Source organism: Triturus cristatus, chromosome 9 (assembly GCF_964204655.1).
Source record: "Triturus cristatus chromosome 9, aTriCri1.1, whole genome shotgun sequence".
NCBI lineage: Eukaryota > Metazoa > Chordata > Amphibia > Caudata > Salamandridae > Triturus > Triturus cristatus.
In genome coordinates this window covers 376,820,437-376,846,296 of record NC_140592.1, presented here as the reverse complement: position 1 = coordinate 376,846,296, position 25,860 = coordinate 376,820,437, and the positions used below count along the sequence as shown (strand labels likewise).

At 45.4% G+C, this 25,860-nt stretch overlaps 1 protein-coding gene across 1 annotated transcript in view; it reads left to right on the top strand.

The window, feature by feature from the left end:
- Nucleotides 1-13,703: 13,703 nt before the first annotated feature.
- LOC146797984 (uncharacterized) overlaps nucleotides 13,704-25,860 on the top strand; it is a 35,496-nt gene continuing 23,339 nt past the window's right edge. The window contains exon 1 of the mRNA XM_085627843.1: nucleotides 13,704-13,809. The gene's annotated coding sequence lies outside the window, so the exon portion shown is untranslated. The remainder of the gene's footprint in view (nucleotides 13,810-25,860) is intronic.

Here is a 25,860-nt window from a genome sequence, read left to right as displayed (position 1 = left end):
AGGAGCAACAGCATCTACAAAATTATTTTGTCAGCCAGACGACGGTCCCTCTCAGAGCAATCCACCCGTGCATTATTGTTTTTGCATTATAATCAGCAGCATAATATTGGGCTAGATTTGGACAGCTCAGAAGAACTGCAAGATTAACACGACAAGCATAAAGGTTCTGTGGGCATTTATTCATTAACATGTTTATGTCCTATATGCAGCCTTGAAGCCAAACAAAGTGTCTACATTGTAAATAAACCAAATATACATTGCTTCATGTTGTTAAATAACTCAAAAAACGAAGATATCTGTGTTTGTTGTAGGAAAAACTGCCAAATAAAATGCCGCCAAATTGCCGCTAAATTTCCATATTTGCGCTGCTAAATTTCCATATTTGTGCCTCTAAATTTGCTAATTCATTCCGCTATATCCTGGGGGGTCTGATATAGGGCCGATTTAGCCCACTTGATCGTATATCCTGTGTGTCTTCCATAGGAGCTACATATATCTAATAGACGTGAGAGGGAATGCCTGGGAGAGGCCATATAGAGGAGAACATCGTCTGCATATAGGAATATTCGATCCTCGCAGCTTTCCATCCAGCGAAGTCCAACAATGACCGGGTCTTGTCTTACCCTGGCCGCCAGGGGCTCTAGTATAAGGGCAAAGAGGAGCGGTGACAAGCAGCCCTGCTCGTGCCTCGGTCCAGTGGGAACTCTCTGGAGATATGCCCATTGGCCACTACATGCGTCATGGGAGTGGTATATAACAGCCTAACCCAGGAACAGAATTTAGGTCCGAAACCCATCTTTGTGAGGACGGCAAAGAGGAAAGGCCATTCGACCGTATCGAAGGCCATTTGCACGTCCAGGCACAGAACAATCGTGTCCTCTTGTATAGTATGTTTACATCCCAGCAAGCCATTAAGGCGCCTCAGATTTAAAGCTGTATTTCATCCCGGCATACACCCTGATTGGTCTGGGTGTATTAATGTAGCTAGATGCGGTGTCAGTCTGATGGCCAGGGTTTTAGCCAGCATTTTGGCCACGCCGTTGATCAGAGATATTGGCCTGTAGGAGGTACATTCCCGGACAGGTTTATCTGGTTTGTGAATGTCAACTATTGTCGCCGTCTGTTGGTCTTGTGGGAGTTCCCCCCTATCCAAGCTGGCCTCATACATCGCCGCTAGGTGGGGTGTAAGTGTTGTTGTATTTTGCTTGTACCGTTCTATTGGGATACCATTGGGACGTAGCGCCTTTCCTGACTGGAGTTTACCGATCGCTATCGCTATTTCTTCTGCAGAGAGTTCCACCTCCAATAATTGGGATTCTTCTTCTGTGAGCTTGGGAAGTCGGATATCACATAGGAAGTCCTCCGCCTCTTTTTCCGTTATTGTAAGCGTTGAGGTGTAAACCTGCTCATAGTGTTGTGCTAGAATGTCTACTATGTCTTGGGGGTTTGATGTAATATCACCCGTGGGGGTCTCAAGCTCCACAATCCACCTGTCTGCCTTCTCTCACTTGTCGAGCCAGGCCCGGAGCTTGCTGACTTTATCACCAAATTCATATACTGTATGTTGAGTGGCAGAGAGTCGCGTTTTTGCTTCCTCCCATAAATAGTCTTTGTACTCCTGTTTTTTTAGGAGTAACCGATGGGCAGTTGCGTCAAAGGGGTCCTGGTCCTCGGCCCTCTCGAGGTCACCCACCTCCCGCTCAAGGGTTGCCACAGTCTGGACTTTCTCTCTTTTGTGATTTGTTATAAGAGAGATCGCCTGTCCATGGAGCACCGCCTTATATGCTTCCCACAGGACGAGCGGGGAGGAGAATGAGGGCTTGTTCTCATGAAAATAGTGTGTGGTGGTATCATTCAGCCCCTTCCAAATTGCCAAATTTTTTAGATATCCGGAGTATATGGGGAATATGGGACGCTGTGTTGTGACGTGCCACGTGTAGAGAATGCTGACCGGGGAGCGATCCGAGATACCCTTCGGTAGGTGTGTAATATCCAGGAAGTTCCCGATCTCACCTGCCAGTGCCAGTATGTGATCTATTCTTGATAGACTATTGTGTGCACCTAAATAGTATGTATATTGTCGCGCCTGTGGGAAGCGGAGTCACCAGGTGTCCATCAAACCCATGGTGTCAAGGAAATCTGCAAAGTTGGTGTGCGTCTGATGTTGTTGTCTAGGGGGTGTCCGGTCTAAGGTATCATCCAGCATGGCGTTGAAATCACCCCCTATAATTAAGTTACCCTGCGGGAGCTGGAGTAGGAATGCACTGAACGCCGGTAACGCCAATGAGTGAAGCGCAGGGGGATATAAACCGAAATTATATTAATCACCCGTCCCTCCCATTGGCACAATAGTGCCGTGAATCGGCCTTGATTGTCTGTATATGTATGTTTTATTATAATAGGGTGTTGTTTTTTAATGAGGATCCCTACCCCTCGGGAGCCGGTTGTAAATTCCGAGTGTACCGCTAGCTTAAAGCCCCAACTGTCAAGTGCTTTACATGTTGTTCCTGTTAGGTGGGTATCTTGTATCAGAGCGATTGCCGGTGCTTTACGCTTCAGATGCTGTAGGACCACTCCCCGCTTGAGTTTATCTCGAAGCCCATTGACATTCCAGGATATGATGGGTAGGTGCTGTGGGTTTTTTATTACTGGATCTGCCGGGTCAGGTGACGTCATTATGGATCGTATCGGTGATGTGTGTTACACGTTCTGGTTGCTTTTGTGGTAATGCCTGAGCAGTATGTACAAGTGTATAGAGTGCCATATAACATTGGAAAACAATGAAACCATTTGAAACCAAACTTTTCCAATAAACCCTCGTTCCCACCCCCCTCCCTACCTCCCTGCAAGACGGTTCAAGAACTACCCACCTCCTCAACTTTGCAGAGTGCCTCTTCCCCATTACCCGGTACCTTCGTAAGGGGGAGAGAGCTCCTTCGTTGTCCCTCTAGGGCCACCTTATAAACAATATACCACTTCAGAATCACCGGAAAACTCACTTCTAAAAGGCTTTATCGCCTCCAGTCAATGACGAATAGTGGTCAGGAGATTGTGTCCATTCCGTTCCAGAGGCAGCGGTGCTGCAGTGGGTGTCCGTTTGTGGCTCAGAGAAGGCCACCATGCCTTCAGCGGAAGTAGGGATCAGCAGTGTAAGTTCGCAGTTCTTTTCCAAGGCTGTGAAGGGAGCCACCGTTCACGTTGTCTTGATGGGGAACAAAAACATGATTTTGTTTAGAGCTGATTTTCCTGGCTCGTGGTCGCAGCCGACGTTTCTTCCAGTTCAGTTGTGAGGAGGTCAGTCCCGCCATGTTGCGGTTGGTGTGTCTTCCCGGTTTACGCCATCCCTCAAGCCAGTCCTGTGCTTCCTCTGGAGTTGAGAAGAACCACATCTTCCCGTCCGCCTCTACTCTCAACTTCACGGGGAAGAGCATAGAGTATTTAAGTTCACGATTCCTGAGTTCCTGTTTGATGGCAATGAAGCTTCGCCGTTGTTTGGCCTCCGTAGCCGTGTAGTCCGGAAAGAAGGAGATCGTACTTTGCTGATACTGTAGCGAAGCGGCCACTTTCGCTGTCTGCAGAATCAGGTCTCGGTCGCGGAAGTTAAAGATGCGTGCCCATATAGGCCGAGGGGGCGCACCCGGCCTGGGTCTGCCCCCGTGAACACGGTGGGCCAGTTCTACCGAGAAATAGTTGGAGAGGCCTTTAGGCTGCAGGTGAGTCTTAATTAGGTCTTCCACAAAGAGGGCCACTGCGGGGCCTCCCGTTCCCTCGGGCACTCCCACAATACACACGTTATTACGACGGGAGCTGCCCTCATAGTCATCCAGCTTAGCCACCATGGATCTATTTTCCATTTCCAGGTGCTTCATTTGTTTCTTCAGGGAGGTGGTGTCCACACTCAGCACAGTCGTCGACATTTCTACGTCAGTTACTCACGAACTAAGGTTTCTGAAATCTGCGCGGATTAATGTGAGTTCAGTAGCGATTGTATCGATGCGGGACTCCAGAGAGGTATGCACTTTATTGAGTGTAGCCATAATGTCCTGCAGTGTAACGTCCCTTCCTGTCTCGGGTCCCTACCCGGCCACTTCAGTAGGAGTGTGTTCCTGCGGGTCTGGAGTGGTTTTAGAGTATGCGTATTTTTAAAGCTTATTCTGCTGAGGCACTCGTTGGCCGCGGCCTCCCATTGCGCTGTGGTCCGTGGTTCCAGAGTTCAGTACTTACTCGCTAGTCAGTAGTAATCACCGCCGCCTGCCAGTGCAATCCTGCGAAGACTGCGGCCTGTCGGGTTTCCTACCAACCAGCGGCCCTGCTGGCATCAAGGTAGTGGAGACAATGCGGTCTGTGATATGGAGTCTTACCCCATCTCAGCATCGTGGGCGGTGTATTCCAGGGGTAGCAACGGTCCAACCAGGCCGGGTCTACAGGCACCGCGGAGCAGTCATGTTGTGCGCTTTCTGGGCACCAGGCCCTGTTGTTTGCAACTCTGCGCCGCCGGGCGGGCCCCCAGCCAAGTATATCTCACTCCAATGTCTTAGTAGCTGGGGTATGTTAGTTCTGGCGCTTCACAAGTTGGACACATGCACACCTGTAGCGGGCCCTCCGCCCATCTCTGGCGCGCTAACTGGGCTGTAGGGCATTACCGGTGCCTCCACCGCGGTGCCCGTCACAATCAATGATTGGAAAACTCCTCCAGCGTCACCCGGTGCCATCCACTCTCTCGTGCTGATCCGAGCGCGAGTGCCTCCAAAGCCTGTCGGATTTGCTCTACGGAGCTCCTGGCAGGTCGTTTCCGTGGGCTAAAGGCTGGCGCGTCACTGGCAGAGCCTCTTTTGAGGGGCCCAAAAGTCCGATCTGGGCCGGGGCGTGCACCGTCTACCTGCGCCTCAGAGCAGCCGATGTCGATTCCCACCCGCCGGGTGCCCGTAGCAATTGAGGCCCCGGTCGCAGCGTGGGTCTTAGGCCGCACCTACTACAGTTGGCCAAACACCGCCGGGTCTCCGAGTCGTGGCGTTGCGGGCAGCATGACTGGATCCCCGGGGGCTACGACACCTCCCCCTGTCGTTTATGCGTGGTTTGGAGTACGGATGGCTGTCCAGATAGCTGGTGGAGCCGCTGGAGGTACGGAGCTCACTTAGGCGGCGGCCATCTAGATCGGCTGCCGGCCACGCCCCCCTCAACGAACATTTTGACATTTTTTTATATATATTTTTTTTTTCCCCAATTTGTTTTTTTTTAACAGCGCATTGAGCTCCTTAGATTTTGAACTCTGTTTTAGTCCTTTGTCTATGAACTATGACCTTACCAGGGGGAGGGCGTTATATGGCCCTTAGGTACATTATCAACATTGCTAAGTTAGCATGAGCTTTGCTGTCATGATGCTGCTTTTGCACACGTTACTACATGACTTTATTTATGCCTTTCACATGAGAATCGTCTGCTTTTCACGTTCTCTGCTGCGTTATTTGAGTTTAGTCTGAACACGTTGTACAAGGTTGATAAACTATGCCCCTTATTATTCTGTTCTGGTCAGTCCCTAGTACCTAGACATAACATGCTAAACACAGCTGCAATACTGGAGACTCGTGCTTTGATATTACGGGGATGCATGTTGTTTAAACACACACTTGGAGAAAGCCTTTACATGGAGAAGAGCTATGCTGTTCCTATGATGTAAATCTTACATCCAGGCTTTAAGGTATGGGGTCTGCTGTCAAAGCCCGGAGATCTTCTTTTATATAAATAAGCTTCTTCTAGTCAAGGGTAGGGTGGTTAGGCCTTACAGTCCTTATTCCACTGTCTTTATAAAAATGACTTCCCCCTTTGTATTCTATGGAATTGTAACAATGCTAATCATTCTGAGTTTATGCATTTTGCTGCTGGTAGTGACTCGTATACTGTATTGTAGAGCATGATAGCTAAAATAAACATTTTGAACTATTACAGGGACTCTGCCTATTCTTATTGTGGACAAGTACGAGTGAGTGAGCGTAAAAGTATGTCTTGCTACCACGATTCCTGAGAGAGTCGGGAGTGTTGTGTTCTGGGATGTCTAATCATACGTAGCTTCGTGATTTTTGGAGGAGAACGAATGAGACACTATAGCTAGTTGGTTTGGGGATTTTGGGTACTAAGGTGATAGGTTGTTACACCCCTATACACTGAGGTCCTGTTTTCCTGCGCATAGTTCTGTGTAGGTGCAGAATCCCCACAACAGTGTGGAGTGCAATAGACGTGCAGTGGCACAGAGTAGAGTTGTGCAGAGTAGAGTGGTGCAGAGAGCAGTGGCATAGATTACAGTGGTGTGGTGTAAAACAGAGTGGCATAAAGTGTTGTGACGTAGAGCATAATGGTGTAGAGTGGCATAGCGTGCAGTGGTGCATAGGAGAGTGGTGTTAAGTTCAGTGGTGGATAGTGCAGTCTTGAAGAGTAGTGGGGCACAGAAGCAGTGGCACATAATAGCATAGAGTGCATGGACAGAGTGCAACGTGTAGAGTGACGTAGCTTGGGGTGAAGAGTAGAATAAAGTTTAGCAGCATGCAGTGGTGTAGAGTGTTGTAAAATATAGTGGCGTAAAGTGCAGTGGTGCAGAATAGTTGGCGTAGATTGCATTGGTTTTGTCTAAAGTGGGGTTGAGTGCATTGGCATACAGTAGAGTGGTTTAGAGCAGAGAAGCGCAGTGTAGAATGAAGTAGCACAGAGTGGAGTGGCGTGAAGTGCAGTGGAACAGAGTAGATTGTTTCAGAGTAGAGTGAAGTAGAGTACTGTAGAGTGGTGGAGGGTGAGTGGAGTAGTGCAGTGTAGAGTGGAGTAGCATAGAGTAGTGGCGTAAAGTGCAATGGCACAGAGTAGAGTGGCACAGAGTAGAGTGCTGTAGAGTGGAGTGGTGCAGACTAGAGCGGAGTGGCCTAGACTGGAATGATGTATAGTACTGTGGCAAAGAGTGCCTTAGTACATAGTAGAATGGGGTAGAATGCACTGGCATAGAGTAGAGAGGCATAGAGTGAGGTGGCGTAGAGTGTCATACCAGATTTTGTATGCTGCTACTAAGTGGAACCGTAAATTTATAAAATTGCTTGTGGATAAAATATGTTATTTATCATTGCTACCTATGATAAGGTTAAAATCAAAGTGTATTGAGACATCAAGGGTAACTATTAATCCTCATGTCACTGGTCAACATTTTTCTGCCATTCCTGTGTGCTCACAAAATAAGTTCAATGGCATTTATCAGGACCACAGAATACCCTTGCCCTTCCTTCCTGCATTAAGCTAAGCTGTAAGTGGATGCAAAACATTTATTGTGTAAAAAAAGAGCATACTAAACCTTTAACCTCACAAACTATTCTCTGAAGATGCAATAACATGCACACAGCAAAAATCATTGTTAGCCATTGTGTTTTATCCTTTAAGCACTCAATACAATAGATTGGATAACATTATTACTCTAGCAAACGAAACTAAAGTGTCTGTGAACATTTTAAAATAATGAAAAGCACACTGCAACCGTATTGCACTCATTATACTATACCTATAGAACATCCTATCCAATAAACTCGGCAGGACACCTATAGGGGAGTCTTCACTTCTTGAACACGAGTGAGTTCTTCGGTAGCATGTGTTTTATAGACCGTGTTCGGTCCGCCTGTGACGCCAGAGTTGTGCCTCCTGGTCAGATCAATCCCAACTCATCATGCAATTCGGGTGTGTACATTTAAGTCACCTTGGCTAAGCACAATAAAGAGCTCTATTCCCCCTCATATTGCGCATTTATAACTAACCGTTAAGTCATTTTGAGGACGAACGCTTAGAAATTGCACTTTTTTACTGGAAATAATAATATTTCATTGTGGTTGGGATGTGAACACATTCCTGTGGCACAAACAAAGTCGACTTTTGGAACAAAAAAATCAGGATAATTGTTTCACACTTTGAGAGATTATAACTGAAAGCTGCGAAGAGGGATTATCAATCTCCATGTCAGACAAAGAACTCTGGTTAAGGTATATACTGTTTCTGGCAAATGCTATCGCCAGTGGAGCATCCATCCCCGACTCCTAGCGTGGGGTGGAAATCCTCCCCATATACAAGAAGGGGGATCGTTCGAGTCCCAATAATTATAGGCCTATCAGTTTGATTGACTCTACGCAAAAGATCATGGCCAGATTGGTCTTGAATAGAATTCAATCATGGATCACGAAGAACAATATATTATCCCCTTTCAAGCTGGTTTCAGGGCTTACGTGAGTACGATAGACCAAGTATTTTATTTTTTATTAATCTACTGGCGTGTTGTACAGTTGGCGGGGGTACCATCTACGCCACTTTCGTGGATCTCAAAGCAGCTTTCGACACTGTACCAAGGAATAAACTTTGGTCTGTGTTGAGAGACCTAGGAATTCCACTAGATCTACTGCAGTTGGTGATTAAAATGCACGAATCAACCTATGCTCAGGTTCGATGGGGCGGTCAAGGGAATACCACAAATAAATTTCCAATTTCCAAAGGGGTACGACAAGGATGTGTCTTGGCCCCAACCTTGTTTTCATTATTTATAAATGGAGTGGTTAGGTATTTCCTTGATCACCCTACTGATGCTCCTTCTGTAGCAGGTATCAAAGTTCCAATTCTCATGTTCGCGGACGATACCCTCATCTTATCTAAGACCCAAGCCGGGTTGCAAAAAGCCCTGGTACGTTTTGAGGTGTTTTGTTCTGAACATGAACTAATGGTGAACGTGGACAAGACCAAATTTATGGTGCTCCATAACCATAAAGTTATAAAGTCAAGAGTTTTAATGAATAATGAGCCCCTCGAACAAACTGACATATTCACGTACTTAGGAGTAACCATTAATCGAAAAATGGATTGGAAGCCTCAAATAAAACTATTGGCACTCAAACACTCACAAATAGCAGGGGTGATTTTGAAAGAACATAGGCTTTCCCAAACAAAGCCAATAGGCCCCGCACTTCAGATCTATCAGGCCAAAGCCATGGCATCTATCTTATATGGGGCAGAATTGTGGGGGTTTGAAAACTTGCCTGTATTAGCCCAGGCCCAAAAGAATTTTTTGAGGGGTCTGACAGGCCTCCCTCAGAGTACCCCCCTAATTCCCTTATACTCTGATTTGGGGTGCCACCAGCTCACAGAGATTGCAAGATTTAAACCATTGGCTTACTGGAGAAGGCTATGGTCCACTCCGTAACTAGCCCATTATGCTACAGCCCTTTTGGACATAAAAGGTAATGATAATTCCCATAAGATTAGCTGGTTACAGCAGGTTAAAAGATCCCTAGTGGACATGGGTATGAGACAGCTATGGGATGATCCGGCCCGCAATCTATTTCCGTCAAAAAATGAATAGAAGGATGCGTACTGGTCTATGATTAGAACAGGTATACTGAGACATTCTGGGGCTATATCATTGACCAGTGCCTTCCTGGAACATAAGCTGGATCCACATTACGAAGAATTCTGGGATATTCTAGCTAAGCCACTGGATAGGAAATGCTATTTCCAGTTTAGGGTATGATCATTACCCACCAAAGCTTTTACAAAATCATGGTACTCAACCCTAGACAGTAAATGTTTATTTTGTAAAAACACGGATGAAACTATTTCCCACATACTTTTTGTGTGCCCAGCATATTGTTCTCCTAGAAGGACATGGCTAAAACCAGTCTGTCAGAAGCTTGGTACCATGTCTAGTACGACTGCCCTAAGAATACTAAAGTCTAGTACCCAAGAGTTAATTGTAATAGCCATAGCGAAATTTCTGGGATGGGCATGGAGAATAAGACAACAGCTGGAAAAAAACAAGCAGACTGCGACAGTAAACCCTAGCGTTCTGTCTTCTGCTTAGTTTCCTTCACCTGGTATTGTTAAAACTGTGATTATATATATTCATAAATGGTTTATATTTGTATAATTGCACAGGGGCATCTTGGTATTTTTTACTTCAAGAAAAGCTCCCTTTGGCACGGGTTTTAATATGTTTTTAATATATGTGTTATTACATTTTTGTAAAAGTACCTAAGGAATAACGGATTTTATCTTGTGATGTTGTAAATATTTGTGTCTTTTATGATCAATTTGATCGAAATAAAGACTAATAAATGAAATGAAATGAAATGACAATCTCCATGTGTTCGGAAAGCACACACTGAATATTGCTCATTCTCTTTCAATAATTATTCTACAGGTAGATATGCTGCATCAGTGCAGTCAGATATCCATCCAAAGGGATTTTCCAATGAAGGAAACATTGGCTACATCACATAAATAGGTGAAAGGTATTCTCTATCAAATGGGTCAAGTTAATGAACAGTACCATGGAGGTCATCACGTACACTGATCAAAAATGGTAAGATTGTTATTTTGCATAATAGTTTTGTTGGACAATTACAAATGAAAAGTTAATGGCCCAGTTGGAACCAAGGGATGTCATCATTCAAACCAAACTTGTGGGCTTGTAGTCTGTACACCCATCCTTGCGCCTTTTTGTGTAGGACTTAGGTCAGATGTGCTTGTTTTGTCTCATAAGGCCTCTAGGACCACTCATCTCAGATCACGGCCACTGTGACTTCTCATACAGGTCAGCAGGACAGGAAAGGAAACCAATAAAGTGTTCCTGGTGTGGCTTGACACCCCTATAATGAATCACATGCTATTACGGAGAATAGAGACAATTAGCACATCAAATTCAACTTATGCTGAGCTTGCCTCACGGTGCCTTTGGCTTGGGCCACTTTTGCTCAACATTTATACTCATTATAGCAATTTCTCCTCCAAAATTCCACAGTGTTTATGTCGTTCGACAGCTGCCACAAACCAGAGAGAACAAGCCTATGTGTTCCACTTAAATCTTCATTGTGTTAAAAGATTTGGCGTAGTATATTCTTTCTTCTTCTAAGTGATAAATTTATAAGTATTTCATGCGGTTAAAATACATAGCGTTTCTTGGTTTTTCTTATGTCTCGGCATGCCCCTTCTCCAAAACGACATTACAAACTGTTTTTCAACAACAATCCTTATCAAAAACATTGCTCTGTTTTAGTCCAACAAATTCCTGCCCAGTGAGCTCCTAGCATTTAGCGACATGATGGGCCAAAGACCTTACTTATGTCCTGGGGAAAAGCAAAGAGCCGGTCCATGCTAGTCTAGGAAGGTTGTGACTTTAGCTGACTGTCGATAGTAATGTACTCAAACAAACAACTAAGAAGAGAGAAAGGACATATCACAGGAGAATCGTCAGAAAGCAAAATGGTTATTTGGAAGCACTTGTGTATCAATGCTTGGCCAAATTATCTTCTGCTTAGTAGACTGCTGATGAGTGGAGAAGTTACCTACATTATGGATCGTCTCCAACAATTTTGACTAAAAATTAGCAAGGATGGACAGCTTATCGAATCGTGATGCATTTAAGAGAAGGCATTCAAAAACAGGCAATGAGGGACAAAGGGGGCAAGCAAGGAGGGGGCAAGCAGCGATGAGTGAGGGGGTGGAGGGATGAGTGCTCTCACTTTGAAGTCAGACAAAGAAAATTAAACAGGTGCTCTAGGGGAAACAGCGTATGACATTTGAGCTTGGACTTTGAATGAACAGCAAATGTGACAAGATAAGAACAAGAGTTACAGCTCTGTTCACAGAAAAACTCGGAGCAAGTGAAAACTGGAGCGCTCATGTGAAGTGCTCTTAGACAAAGAAAAAAGAAGTTCCTAAAGCAGTTGCTAATGTGGGACAAGAGTAAGGCTACAAGTAATGGGACGTTGCTCCGTAGGAGTAAACATCCCATGAAAAGAGGGACAAATAGGAAAGATTAACCACGTGGAAGCAAGGCTTTTTAAAGGACACTCAAAGAAACAATTGAAAAACAATGGGCTGGCTGTTAGCTCACAAAGTATATACAACTGGTTTCAAAGAGACAGGCACGCGCTGTCTGGGCGGACCTAAAAAGCAACGTTTAAAATTCTTTTTAAATGTGAAGAAATTTTAAAAGCCAAAAAGGCTATAAAAGAAGCTGTTATCCTTAACATGATGAGACGAAGCAGCGCAATTACAATAAACAGAATCCAGTGTGGTCAATTGGGGTCTCAATTGAAGCTTTGGTACCCTCAGACAAAATGAGAGCATGCAAAAAAGACTAACTGATATGCTGGAGTCTAGCACATTTAATCGTCTATTAGAAATAAAACAAAGTTTTGAACAGCTCCAACCCTCCAATTAAAATTAAAGTTTGACTGGAGAAATTAACTGTGTTGCTTAGAGATCGGATAACTTCCTTCAAAAAGATATGGACTCCATTTGTAACATACGTCAAAAGAACTGAGGTAACAACAAGATTACCGGGTCTGCCTGAACTAGTGAGAGTGGCGAGAACAAATTCTTCAGTATCGGATACCTCAGATTGAAATACATGAGTTGTATATATCTCATGTGGTTATAGAAGGTGGCTAATGTTACCATGAACTGCAGTCAATGGGCATAGACTGTTTGTTATTGTTTATCCTCTACTAGCTATTTTGCAGAAATGACAGATATGTATGGCTTATACCCCTTTACCAAGTGGAAGTTAGGGTTACATCCACTCCAGGCTAATGATACTATTGTATAGTGAATCTTAAATAAATGAAGCTGTTCAAAAACATAAAGTCTGATGTTTGCATATTTTTGTCTGTGCATTAAATAAAATATTTCATAATATGCGTACTTGTTTGATATATGCTTCCTTCTTTTGTATATTGTTTTAGAGTTCAAATCATAGAAATATTTACGGTGTGGAACCACAACTTCCTATAGTGATTCAGTGGGGCCAGTCCACAGAAGACAAAAGGTTGAGAACTGCTGCAATAGATAACAGTGCAGACACTTGAGGAAATCCAAGTTTCAATTCCAAATCTTTCAAACACAAATGTGGGGGGAAATCAAATTGATAGCCTGAAAGGAAGGTCGTAAACTAAGATAGAGCATGTCAGTGAGGCAGACATCTTTGAAACGGTTGAACAAAAATTGAATGGTCAAGGCATCAAAGAATGCTGACAAATCTAAAAATAAAAGGCAGGTGGGTGGTTTGGTTACAAGTAGTGCAAAGGAAGTCAAGGGCTATATTTCCCTTCACCCCTATGTGTTTTCACACGTTTCTTGTTACAAAACCTTGGCCATACGTTTTTCTTTCTCCTCACTAACCCTTTCTATTCACAGGCAACTCCTTCAAACTCACACTCCCTTCGGCTTCCTTCAGTCTGACTCCCCTTAATTCTTACTACTCACGCCATTTTCTAGAGCTTTTTTTCTTTCTGTTGGCTAGCTGCAGGTGAATCCTCAATAAACTCGCACACTCATTTATTTATCACATCTTATCCCACCTTTCATTTCACTGACACATCCTCTCTGTGCACTGTCCCTTTTTTGTACAAGCGCGTCCTTCTTAAATGGTCCTGCGTTTTCCTTGGACTCTTTGTTCTTCCGCATTCCCTTTACAAATAATCAGCCTCTTCTTCCTCTACCCTCATCACCTCACAAGCCACCTCTTGTTTCTTCATCTTCGCCTACCCACCATCCACTACCCTCTGCAACAACACACACACACGCTCACTATCAAATACGCACTCTATATCCCTTCCGCCTCCCTCCCCACTCGCCTTTGCTCTCCTCACCTCCATCCCCTCCTCACACCCCTCCCCTGTCCGCGCGCTCAGCAGCCTGATCCGCAGCTGGCTGTTGTAGTTAGAGGAGGCGCGCGGTGGAGACAACAGAGAAGACGCGCGTCGTTAGCCCGTGTCCGTTTCCCGCCAACAGCTGGGTAAGGTACGTACGCACTCTAAGATTACCTCAGGGGAAACTCCGGTAGGGGCTGTTTGGCATATGGCATAGCCATAGCCGGCCACGAAGGGTAAAATAGACACAGCTAGGTAAAATATTGAAAAGCAGATGTTAGAAAGAGGAGGAGCCGAAATGCCTAGGTAAAGATTGCTGGGATAAATGAGGTGGTGTTCTCGGCTTCATTCGGACCCAGCCATGAATGCCTCCGATATTACCCCTTCCTCGCAGCAGCAACCGCCGCTGAAAGTGATGTTGTTACTATCCTCTGGCTCCTCGGTGGCTCATGAGAGGAGAGGGAAGGGGATGGAAATGCAGGCCCTGTCCTCCCTACCAGGTTCCTTTCGCAGCAGCACCCCGTGCGCGTCACATCTGGTCCACAGTTTAGAGCTGGGAATTTTCCGTATAATCTACACTTCTCTCCGTACACCCTCACTCCCAAACTCACCGGCACATTCACCCCGGAATTCTCAAAAGGCCTCCGTTTAATCAACGTCTGCACTGTAATACGTCACCCTTTTTGTTGGTTCAACCGGCCTGCCCCACCTCCAGTTCTTGCCACTTCGTACAGTTTCAAATAAAGAGTTTTGTGAACATGAAATGGATGATAAGTATGTTATTGCAGCCGGCAATGCTTGTATATAAACCAGGCCCTAATCTTATTATTACAGTCTACCTGTGAAATCACAAGCCACCTGTAATGTGAAAATTATATTCTATTATATTTGCAGTTATATAGAACCTCATACCCTGATAAGGTGGGGAAGTGGAATGGTGGGGCATGCTTGATTGGCATGGTGTTGGTTTATAAAGCGGCCTATATCATACATAATGGCCAGAATTGTGTTTTTATTGTGCCATATGTTACTGTGCCATTCGCGTGTAGGGGAGTGAAAACGAGTGAGAGCTGGGATACTGGAGAGTGATGTCATTGATAGTGTGGGATGAATTCTCATGGAACGCAGTTTAGCACATGTGGGAATGTGTTGGTGTTGCGCGCGACTGGAAGAGGTTGCTCCTACCGTGTCAATCCAAGCCTGTAACAGGTGGATGGAGTGAAGCCTGCACCCCTGCCACCATCCTTAAAGGTGAAAAGCTCTAGATCTAGTGTGATATGATCCTGAGTTCTGTGGTGTCTATGACTTTATTGTGATGGCAAAGAGTTCTTTCTACTGGTTGGTCGAATTTTTCATTGGTGGTTGGGAAAGAACCATGGGGGCTGGGCATATTTACTAAAATTTCAAGCAACGCATCGCAGCAAGTGAAGTTGCTGAACTACGTTACGTGAAAGGGAGAGAGCAAAACTGTGCCATATTTTCAAAGGTATGGCACAGTGCTGCTCTCACCTAGTGTTGGTGCATTTGTGGCGGCCTAGCACCAACACAGACACCCTTCAGGCATGTCGCAAGGACACCTGCGTTAAGGTCAGGATAACTTTTCTGCAGGAAGGGGTACCTTTCTGCACAAAAACTATCCTTGGAAGCTTGCTTTCATCTTTGTCACACATAAAGAGGAAGTAAAAAGGAGGACTGAAGTTGTTTCTTCCTGTTACACCAGCCTTGGGTAGGCACACTATTTTGACTTAAGCCTATGTTTACAACTCTTTGTAAATGAGGGTTGTGTGAAATTACATGGGTGGGTGCACAGGAATGCTCGTGCTCCTCCCGTGTAATGACTGCCTGATGCAAGACTGCGCCATCAGTGGCATAGCAAGGGAGGAGGTGTGGGTTGGCGGGGCGGCCTGTCCCGGGCGGCATGAGTTTTGGGGCGTTGGCCCTCCCCCGCTGTTACCTGTGGCCGAGTGAGGCGGCAAACAAAGGATTCGTTCGCCAGCACCCCCGACCCCCCTCCTGCTCTTACAGCCGCTGCGGGGCAGCAAAGGCTAGGACCGCCACAAGTGGTCTGAGGCCTAGCTACGCCACTGTGCGCTATGCACTGCCTTGTGTTACTTTTTTTTTTAACAGTCATGCAAAATGGGCTAGGAGTGGCGTTGTAAATCTCAAATGAGATTTTTCATCGGAGCTGCGCCAAAACAGTTATGCAACCCAGCCGCAAAATCTTAGTAAATCTGTGCCTAGGTCTTTAGTATCTTCCTAAATTGCTTGTGGTTTTGGATGTTTCTTGTCTTTTGCGAAAGAAGTTCCATAGTTTTGTTGCCTGTATAGATAAAGAGGTTCCGCCAATGGGATTCTTCTTGTATGAGGCGCCAATAAATACTCTACTCTAATAAGTTTTTATGGTTGAGTTGTAACATCACAATGCCTATTGCCAGAATCAGCATCATGCGTGCCATCTCTCTTGATTGAGGTGGGAAACTCCAGATGTTCCTAGATAAAGATTATACAAGGGATAAAGTAGCCCCTGCCATACATTATACAGAAATTGCAAGTAACCATATAGAGAAACAAAGCCTAAGGGCAAGTTCCTTTAAAAGGGTATGGAAGTCCAAGGTGACTTGCAACGTCCTTATCAGGTATGCTAGGGGATAGTTTATACCCATATAATACATGGTCACACCATCACCTTTCCCACAAACCACTTAAAACATTGGTGCATAGCTCTTTCATATAAAAGAGCGAGCATGTTTGCAAACATGAGGAATACAAATAAAACCTCTAATGCAAAACTAAAAACATCAAAAACGTTATATATTTGTTGCAAATAGGTATTAAAACTTTCAATAAAGTCAGTTTGACAAACACACAACCCAAAAGCTGCAGTAGCTCAGAATGTGCAAAAAAGATGCAGAACAATTGTATATTTTTTCCCTATCTAAAGAGTGCAAAAAATAAACATATTCCCTCTGCTTGGCATTGTAAGCTATTGAAATAGAGCAGAAGAAACAAAAGCAATGTTCCGTTTTCGTTGCTTAAAACAGCTGCACCATTTATGTTCTGTGACCTGCCTTTTACCTCCGTTGCTGACTCGCAGGCATTGTGACGTAAAAACTCGACTGTAATTACTTTATAATAGTCGAGTTCTGATGTCTTTTCCTTACATATGGTAACTTGGTGCGTCACTGGTTATAAAGAAATCAAGTGACTGTCATTTATAAAGGGATTACAGAATCCCATGTATTATATAATTTAAATTTCCGCTTTCTTAAAATTGCCTCAGATCCCATACAGATTAAAGATGAGTTGAAAGTCCACTGTTTCATTAAATATTTGTGCCAAAAGTTGGCGTGTGTGGAGCAATGTGAAAGGAAGAAGGCCAGAGAGTAGAATTGGGGTTGTTTAGTAATGAATGGGATAACTAACATTTTAGCTCCTATTTCAAAGCAATTTAGGTTCTAAGACTTGCCCTCAGTTTCAGGTTTGCTCAGTGTTCATACTGTACAGCCTCTCAAAGCGCCTCTTTTAATTGGGAAATAGCCTTGCAGAGGAACAATGGTATCCTTTGTATGTACTTTATGTGTCTCTCACTAGCAAATACTTTAAAATTCAAGACATCAAAATACCTTACAAACATATGCAGCATGTTTGGTTCTCTTCTAAGGTCAGAGTCCCGTCTTTGAGAGCAGTAGCTGTAATGTGAACATTAATGTGCATGGGTAGTGAAAGAGAACCTTCCATGGGAAGGATGTCACGATTCTTTCCATCATGTTTGAATTGCATTTAAGTACTTATGATTTTAGTTAATGCTGCTGAGAAATGCCCTTCCATCAGTTAGTCAATTGTGGATGTTTATACTGTTCGGGCAAAACTGTCACCTCTTTAAATGCCCGAATATACATCAGCGCCCAAGGGATCCCACAGCGGTACTGGAAGCCAGATCGAATTACAAAACCGCTATTAAAAACAGAAAGAAAGAACTGCAAGGGGAAGCCAGGGGGAACTTATTGAAGGCCGCAGAAACCAAGGACAGTATGCAATCAATGCCCCATTGTTCGCCATGGGGATGGGCCCCGATCTGAATTCCTCAATCACCCCTGCCCAATGGGAGGCCCATTTTGGTTTGATATTTTCCTGTTCAAGAGATGATGACTGAACTCAACAGTCTAGAGTGTCTCTCTCAAGAACAGATATTGTCTTTACATTTGAAGAGATTTTAAGGGCAATAAACAAAAGACCTAGGGTGAAAAGCCCCAGGCTAAGACATGGTTCCATTGGACACCTATAAATTAGAGCCGGCTCTATAGGTTCCACTGATGACTAAGGCCCTAAATGCGTCTGTAGCAGTATACGTACCCCCATCCTGGTCGCATTCACTGATCATTCCCATTTTTTAAAAAGGGATCAAGGAATGACCCAAAATGTTTTTTTCCCAGTCTCTCTACTCGACTCCTATGCCAAACGTTTGGGACGGTCCTGTTACAGAGATTAGAATCCTGGACAGAGGAGAATGCAATCTTAACAGACTTCCAATATGGGTTCAGAAAAGGGCTTGGGACGGATGAGTTGACCTTTTGATGGGGAAGTACACCCTAACAAAAACAGGTTCACTACACTTATGCTTTAATGACCTAAGTTGGTCTGCCATAGGAACCCTTAGGTCTGTATGGACAAAATGGGGGCCCCAAAAGAGATAATCTCGCTCCTGGCGCACGTGTTTGCCAATCTTACAGCCAAAGTCTGCTATGGGACAAAAGAAGAGCTGACCCAACCGTTTGATATAGGGAGAGGGGTTCGGCCCCCTTCCTCTTCTTCCTAAATATAAACGGAGTCAAGACATTATAGGCAGCAGGTGCAGACACCCCAAATGTTGGGTGGTGGCAATTTCCTATACTTCTTTATGCTGATGATGCAGCTATTATGGCCCTAACCTCAAAAAGCCTACAGATTTTGATTAATTGCTTCTCTGACTTCATGGAAGAAAGAGATATGAAAATCAATATAGCAAAAACCTTTACTATGAGCTGTGGCTAAAAAAGGGACGGGCTGAATATTTTCTATAATAAGGGGTGTAAGATACAAACCACCAAAACCTTTAAATATCTAGGAAACTAGCTATCCTCAAACAGAAATAACAACGCCCTATTTAGGTTTGCTTTAAGTTAGGCACAAAACCAATTAAAGAGCTGCTAACTCTATTTAACGCCAAAACCATCTCTTCAGCTACTTATGGAGCAGGAATTTGGGGTGTGGGAGATAATTAAATTATGCAGAAGCAAGACACGTTTTTAAGGAGACTCCTAGCTCTACCCCAGTCAACACCAGACTCCATTATTCACTGGGAACTGGGAACCGACTTTCTGATAGATACTCTGGAATTTAATCCCATCTTACTATGGTGATCTTTTTGGTCTAAGGAAGAAACACATTTCACCAGACAAATTATCAAGGCTTGCATAGGGTCTCGATCACCCCACTAAAATATCCTGGCTACAACATGTTAAACATAGTTTGAGGGGCCTACGTCAGATAAAAAGGGATTCCGGGGCATACGGTCTACTCCAAAAATGACCTAAGGGAATACATACTCTAAGCCTGCTATGAGAATAAGGCCCGCACTTATTTGTAAGGTTTCTGTGTTCAGATGCACAGCACTGAACGAGTAACCCGATTGTAACTCGCACCGTTTGCTAACAAATAATAATCATCACAGATACCCCCTGACTCGCCTTTGTCTTCTTATCTTCCATGGTATGGTCTCATTTCCTAGGAGGGAAGGGTGGGGTTCCCTCACCGGAAATGCCAATGTGATATTAAGTCGGAGCAGTCTGCCAAGCACATAGTACCTTTTTGTAGGTTTTATTTGGCACATAGGAAATTTCATCTTAGAACACTTTAAAAAAAGTTTTTTTTAACCTCACGAGGCCTTCCAGTATTTGTACGACCTGAAAGACATGATAGCTTGCCATCGGATTGCTATGTTTTTATCTCAGGTACTTCACGATAGGGACTAATTGAATGCCCTGGAAATGTAATTTACTTAGACTATGTGCCCTGTGCAATAAGTACTCAAAATGCACCTAACCTGTTTCTTTGTCTGCTGAGAGAAGGCATTTGGAACACATTGAAAGGAAAAGGAGCTCCAAAAGTTAAAATTTCAGCAATTGTATTTTAACTTGTGGATTTGGCATTTTTAATGTTTTATTTTATTTCGTTTTACTTCGTGCATTTGGATGCTTATTTATTAATTTTCCTTCTTTTAAATCTTACTTGTATTGATGTGATGCTTTTATTGTTTACTGGCATAAACTCAATAAAGTTAAACTTGACTTGAATATATCAATCAACAGCTTCAGCTTGACTATTCAACTTGTGCAGAGTGTCAAGTGCTGCACAGTACACTTTGTGAAGATAACTTAATGATTTTTATCCTTTTTAGCTCGACACTATTACTTTTATCAAAATCTGAAAATGGCAAATGCAAAATCATATTTAAGTGGAAAAAGCTGCAGAACCACACTTTTACAGTGGAGCTGTTTACGTCAAAACACTACCACTGTCCTTGATGTGGTGGCCTACTTTATAAACTGATATTTGAATCAGCTGAAGCATGCCAGTTCAAATGCTTCAAATAGTCTAACTCTTGATATACTGGAACTCTTCAAAGAGAACATGTGGATCTGTTAATGGCAGAAAGTGTTTTCAAACTGGGGTAGCTCTTGCCTTCGGCTTCAGACAACCTCTTGTTTTCTGTTAGAATCAATGGGGGCTTTAGGAGACTAACCAAATAGATCCTCTTTCTTTGAGTAGCCAGTTTTCGAATGAAGATTTGAGATCTAAAGGATGGTCTCAGTCACCCAGAGGGGGTGTACTTGTCCTCATCACCTCTGATGCCAAAACCCCGACAGTGGTCTCTTGGTGCCAGAAAAGTGAAATTGGCATCAAGGTTATTGATAGTGAAAATGTCGATGTTCAAGATGGTCTTGCTGATGAAGTCCTCAACACGAGTGAGATTACATCACTGTACGATGCCATGGTGCTGAAAAATCTGGACAGTTCTTCGACTTGAAGACCCATGACGTAGAATGGGAACAGCCATGTGCTGGGATGGGAATGTCCTCTGCATGGCTCAGTGGAGCTCAAACAACTGCCCTGAGCTCCGTGATAGCATGTCTCTGTGTATTTCTAATTGTCTGTCTTAGCGTGCATGCCAATCATGCATGCAAGCTCAGGGTTTGCAGGATATGAATTGAGACCCAGAGCAAAGCTCTGTTATCCTGAGTAGCATACCAGCTAGATCACACATCTCTTTCATGATTAAGGAGATTCCTCATCCTGAAACCACAGTCCTGGGAAATTCAACCCTGGAGAAGATTTCAAGGTGAGACCTACTTAATACCCTGGTAGTGGTGATCTTCAGGGGACTACCTTTTGGTACCTGGTGACATGATCACCACAACCAAAATATATTAGTCGCCTGGGAGGAGGGAGGGCAAATGCACTGACAATGCTATATCTCAGCTTTAGAATGGACACAATAATGTAAATAAAGTTATCATTTAGGGATACATTTAGTCTTAGTTGAAAAAATAGGAACCATACGTCACTTTATCATGGGTCCTGTGTTTTCATAAATAGAATGCACTTATTATTTCAACTTATTTTATACAGCACTTTTTAAACCAGAGAACCTTTGTATTACATTTCAGTAAGGCAGGTATGTCATATACATATCGAAGCAAATTTATTTCAATATGATTTATTTTTTCCATTGTCATACATTTTGTCATTTTGTAAAAATCGCAAAATAAGTACAAAAGCATTAAAAAGATCATCAAAAAAGTCCTTGCAGTCCGTTCTATAAGCACCATACCATTCCATTATATACTGAATGCTTGGTTACATTGATAGAGTTTTTTTCTTTTACACTCTCTTGTTTAAGTCATCTCATACTTTTTCAACTTCCTTCTTTTGAGTTTTAGCCTCTAAAAAGTTGTGGCACGTTTCAGCCCCTTCTTATTTTATAAGCTTTCTCACAGCAGAAGTACAAGAATCTTGAATAGGGATGACTCTAAACCTGTGGGAGTGTATCACCTAATTGTTTCTTTCCCCAGATATGGTGTACATTATTACTCTCAGGTGCATATTCTCAAGGAGCTATCGTTGAGTTATCGGCCCTTTATTGCAGCCAAAGTCGCGATAAATTTATCGCCCTATTCACAAGCTGGTGCTAACAGCCGACACCACCAGTTTACCTGCGATAGCACCTGCAAAAAACATTGCCACAGATGACCCCAGCAACTATCGCTAATGAGATACAGAGTAGGCGTTCCCGAGCAAAAATCCACGACAACACCACTCCGGAACATTCTCAACGACCAGCCACATTGACGATAAGATCCCAAAACAGGTGATAAGGCGCGTTAGCAGCAGGAAATTAACACCTGCTCTGACCTGGTGTAAAGTCGGGCGACAACCTGCACCAGCAAAGGGAGCCCAGCTCAGAGCCATACATGAAGAAGAACAGATGCCATGGAGCCACTGACCATGCATCCCGGAGCCCCGAGAGGGCAACAACACCCACCGCCACCACCCCCAGGACCGCCCCCCCCTGGAACCCCCCGCACCCCCGGACCACCACAGAGGCAGCGCAGACAAAGACAGCGGACCATCTGGAAATGCACCAGCATCACAGACCCAACATCAGACAATGTCAATGCCCACTACAGGCTCAAAAGGAAAACCATCCTCTGCAGCCTGAACATCATTGCCCACAGGCTGACAGTACGAACAAAGCGGACAACCAACATCCCTCCGCAGACAAAGCTGCTGGCTGTGCTGTACCTGTTGGCCACTGGGACCTCACAACCAACAACTGCCAGAGTCGGAGGAGTCTCACAGCCAGCCCCATCCAAGTTCCACACACCTGTCCTGGATGTCATCATCAGCTAGGTACCCCAGTACCTATACTTCCCCCACAATGCACAGGAACAGCTGGAGACAAAGCAAGGACTATACGCCATAGCTGGATTCCCGCACGTATTGGGGGGAATCGACTGCACACATGTCCTACTTGTGCCCCCTGCCAACACTGCACACAATTACCGCAACAGAAAGCACACGCATAACATCAATGTGCAGGCAAAAGTGGACCACCGGGGACTCTTCACCAATGTCGTCGCCAACTACCCAGGCAGTGTGCATGATTCAAACATCTTCTGACAGTCCAACATCAACCAGCGCTTCCAGGATGGCACCTATGGGAATGCACTGCTCGTTGGCAAGTACCAAATGAACACACCACACACCTTAACTCCACAATCATTCAACTCACAACTCTGGCAATGCACACATCACAAAATCACATACAACATGCCAAACAACATACCCACCCACCAGACACGACAGCACAACTTACTGTGGCAACCTGGGCTAGCCATGTACATGAGCCATCAACGGCATGGCACCTCAGCCACACAATAGTGGAATGTGGGGAGAGGTGGGAACCAGGCATGTGCGAAGGAGGCAAGTGACCCATGAATGAGAATGTACACAATGCCAAGTGTGGCAGAGATGTGCTGGACAGACTGCATTATGCAGACCACAGACATATCCATGTCTACATGCACTGCTGGTGATTGGAGTGCAGTGGACAGTGGACGCAACCATGTCACCCCAGCCAGTGGGGAGGATCGCGGAAGTGAGCCTGTGACGTCCCCCCCCTGTAAGTGTATGCAGAATGAGCTGGCCCGGCATACGTCAGGCCAGCGTAGGGGTGTGAATAAAAAGCATGTAGCCCTGGGCGTGGTTCTCTTATGGAATGCCCAACGTGTCTGCCAGGGCGGCGCCTCCCACCCCGCCACGAGGCCGTCGCCGTGAGCGGTGTGGCCTGCGATCCTGTGCGCCTGCTGCACCCCGGACCGCTGGTGTGCGAACCCGTCCTGCCCTCCCCTGCGCAGCCAGGCCTCACTGCTCACCTGCCGACACCGGCGTGTGTCAAAGAGGGCCCACCACGTGCCGCCGCAAGCTCCAAGCCCGAGGCCCACGACCTAGGCAGCCTCCTCAGACCATCCAGGCCTCCGCGACACAGGCCCGCTTTACTCCTTTCCCATTGACGTACTCTACTGCTGCCTCCGGCCTACACTGCGGTCGAGTAGGTCACACATTGGGAACTCAGTCTTGATTTATTTATGGCAGACTTGATATCATTGTACTTGCCTCATCGCAATCTGCATCCCCTTTCAGCTCCGGTGCCACTAAGTCTGTTCCCCGACATCCATGGACACTTTTCTGGTCGAACTTCGGTGGCGACTGAGTCTATGTACTGGGTGTTGTCTTCATCATCATATCGGAGATACTGGCAAAAACGTGGCTGTAGCATTCCACTCCTCCATTTGCCGCTTCCGTCTGGCTTCTGCCCTCTGCATCATGCCCTGGAGGACACCTTCCACTGTCCCCTTCAAACCTCCACTACGTTCACCTTTGACATCGACGAGGACCCGCTCTGCTCGCATGGCCCTATCTCACTGCACCGCAAGTCACCGTCCCGTGGCGGTGTGCCTGTGCCGGCCGCAGTGCATCTGGGGCCACTAACTCTGTGCAGCTCAAGTCATGGCCCCTGTCTGATAGCATATTGGATGGCCTCTGGGTCGATGGACTAGGGGTCATCAAGGCCATGTGTCTGTGTCCCTGCACTGTCCGCTGCCTCTGGCCCCAACTGCGCTCTACCTGGGCTAACACATCAAATCGTGCTCTGACCTGCCCGGATGTCGCATCACCACAGGATGCACACGCCACCACTGCCAGGACCAACTCCAAACAACAGGTGCCAGAGTCGGAAGTGTCATACTGCCAGGCTATCAGAGTTGCTCACACCTGTCGTGGGTGGCATCATCCGCTTGATACCCTGCTCAGCTCTTTAGGTGCCACTAACTCAGTACACAACAAATCATGAACCATTTGGCTTACATGTTGGGTGAACACTGTACTTTCTCCGGCTACCACCATGATGCTTCACAGTTGTTTCTGTTATGCTGGTGTTTTCTGTTTCCGCTTTAATTGTGATCACTGTTCAAGTTGTTGCCAGCACCAATGTCTCCATGAGGGCTGGCTTACACTCACCCCACACACATCCAGCACATGCGTCACTGTACATCATGCCAATAAAGCTGTTGAGCGCACGTGCCCGTAGCCAGTTCATCGAACTATCTGAGTGTGTCTGTGTACTCATGATGTCTGCACTAGGGACCTGGGCCCTACAACATTACATTGTGCCGTTTACATAGGACGCAGCCATGTCACCGCAGGCAGCAGGTGAGACATTGCACATGTAGCTTTGTCGTCCCCCCCTCAATACGTAAGAGGAGTGAACTGGGCCAGCGTATGCCAGTCCAGCGTGGGGTGTGGGTGATTATCCTGTGGCTCTGGATGTGGTTCAGTACTGGAAATGTGCAGCGGCATGTGTCTCTGTCGCAGTGTGGGTCTCCCTTGGGTAGTGTAGGTTGTCCCTGATGGGCCTTAGAAAGCCATGTATGTGATCTGGTTCGGCTTCCTTGAGGTAGTACCCCACCCGCACATGTTCAGCCACACCCTTCTGGCAGTCTGACACCTGGCCTTGGAATGCGATGTGTGCATCGGTGGGCTGCTGGGAGCCAGACGGGGTGGTGGGTGCGTCCAGCTGTGTTGTCTGTGCAGGGGGTGGGGTATCCACGATGCAGTGGTGCTGCCCTGCTCCTGGAGGTCGATTGCCTAAGATGTCCATGAGCTGTTGTAGGGCATCGGTGTCGAAAGAGTGGAGGTCCTCTTCAGCATCACTGTAGAGTTGTCTGGTCTGCTCTGCTGGAGGTGTTGTTTGTCCCTCTGCAATGTGAAGGGGAGATGCTTGTTGACATTGTGTTGGCATGTATGTTGACGCATTGTTCAAGTTTACATACAGACTGCATGACAATGTACATTGTGACTGTTTGGGAGGGGCGGACTATTTGATGCGGGACAGTGTACATGTATACTACATGACGTAGGTGAGGTTGTACACGTACATTTTCATCTCACAGTTTCCTGCTATGTCAGATATGATTGGCCACTTTCTACACACAGGCGGACTCAGTTCTGTCCTCTGTTCTGCAGTGTAAGTGTTCCACTGTGTTCCACATTGTCATCCATGTGGCTGTGCTGTCATTGCTATGTGTGTGTGCTGCATTGTGGG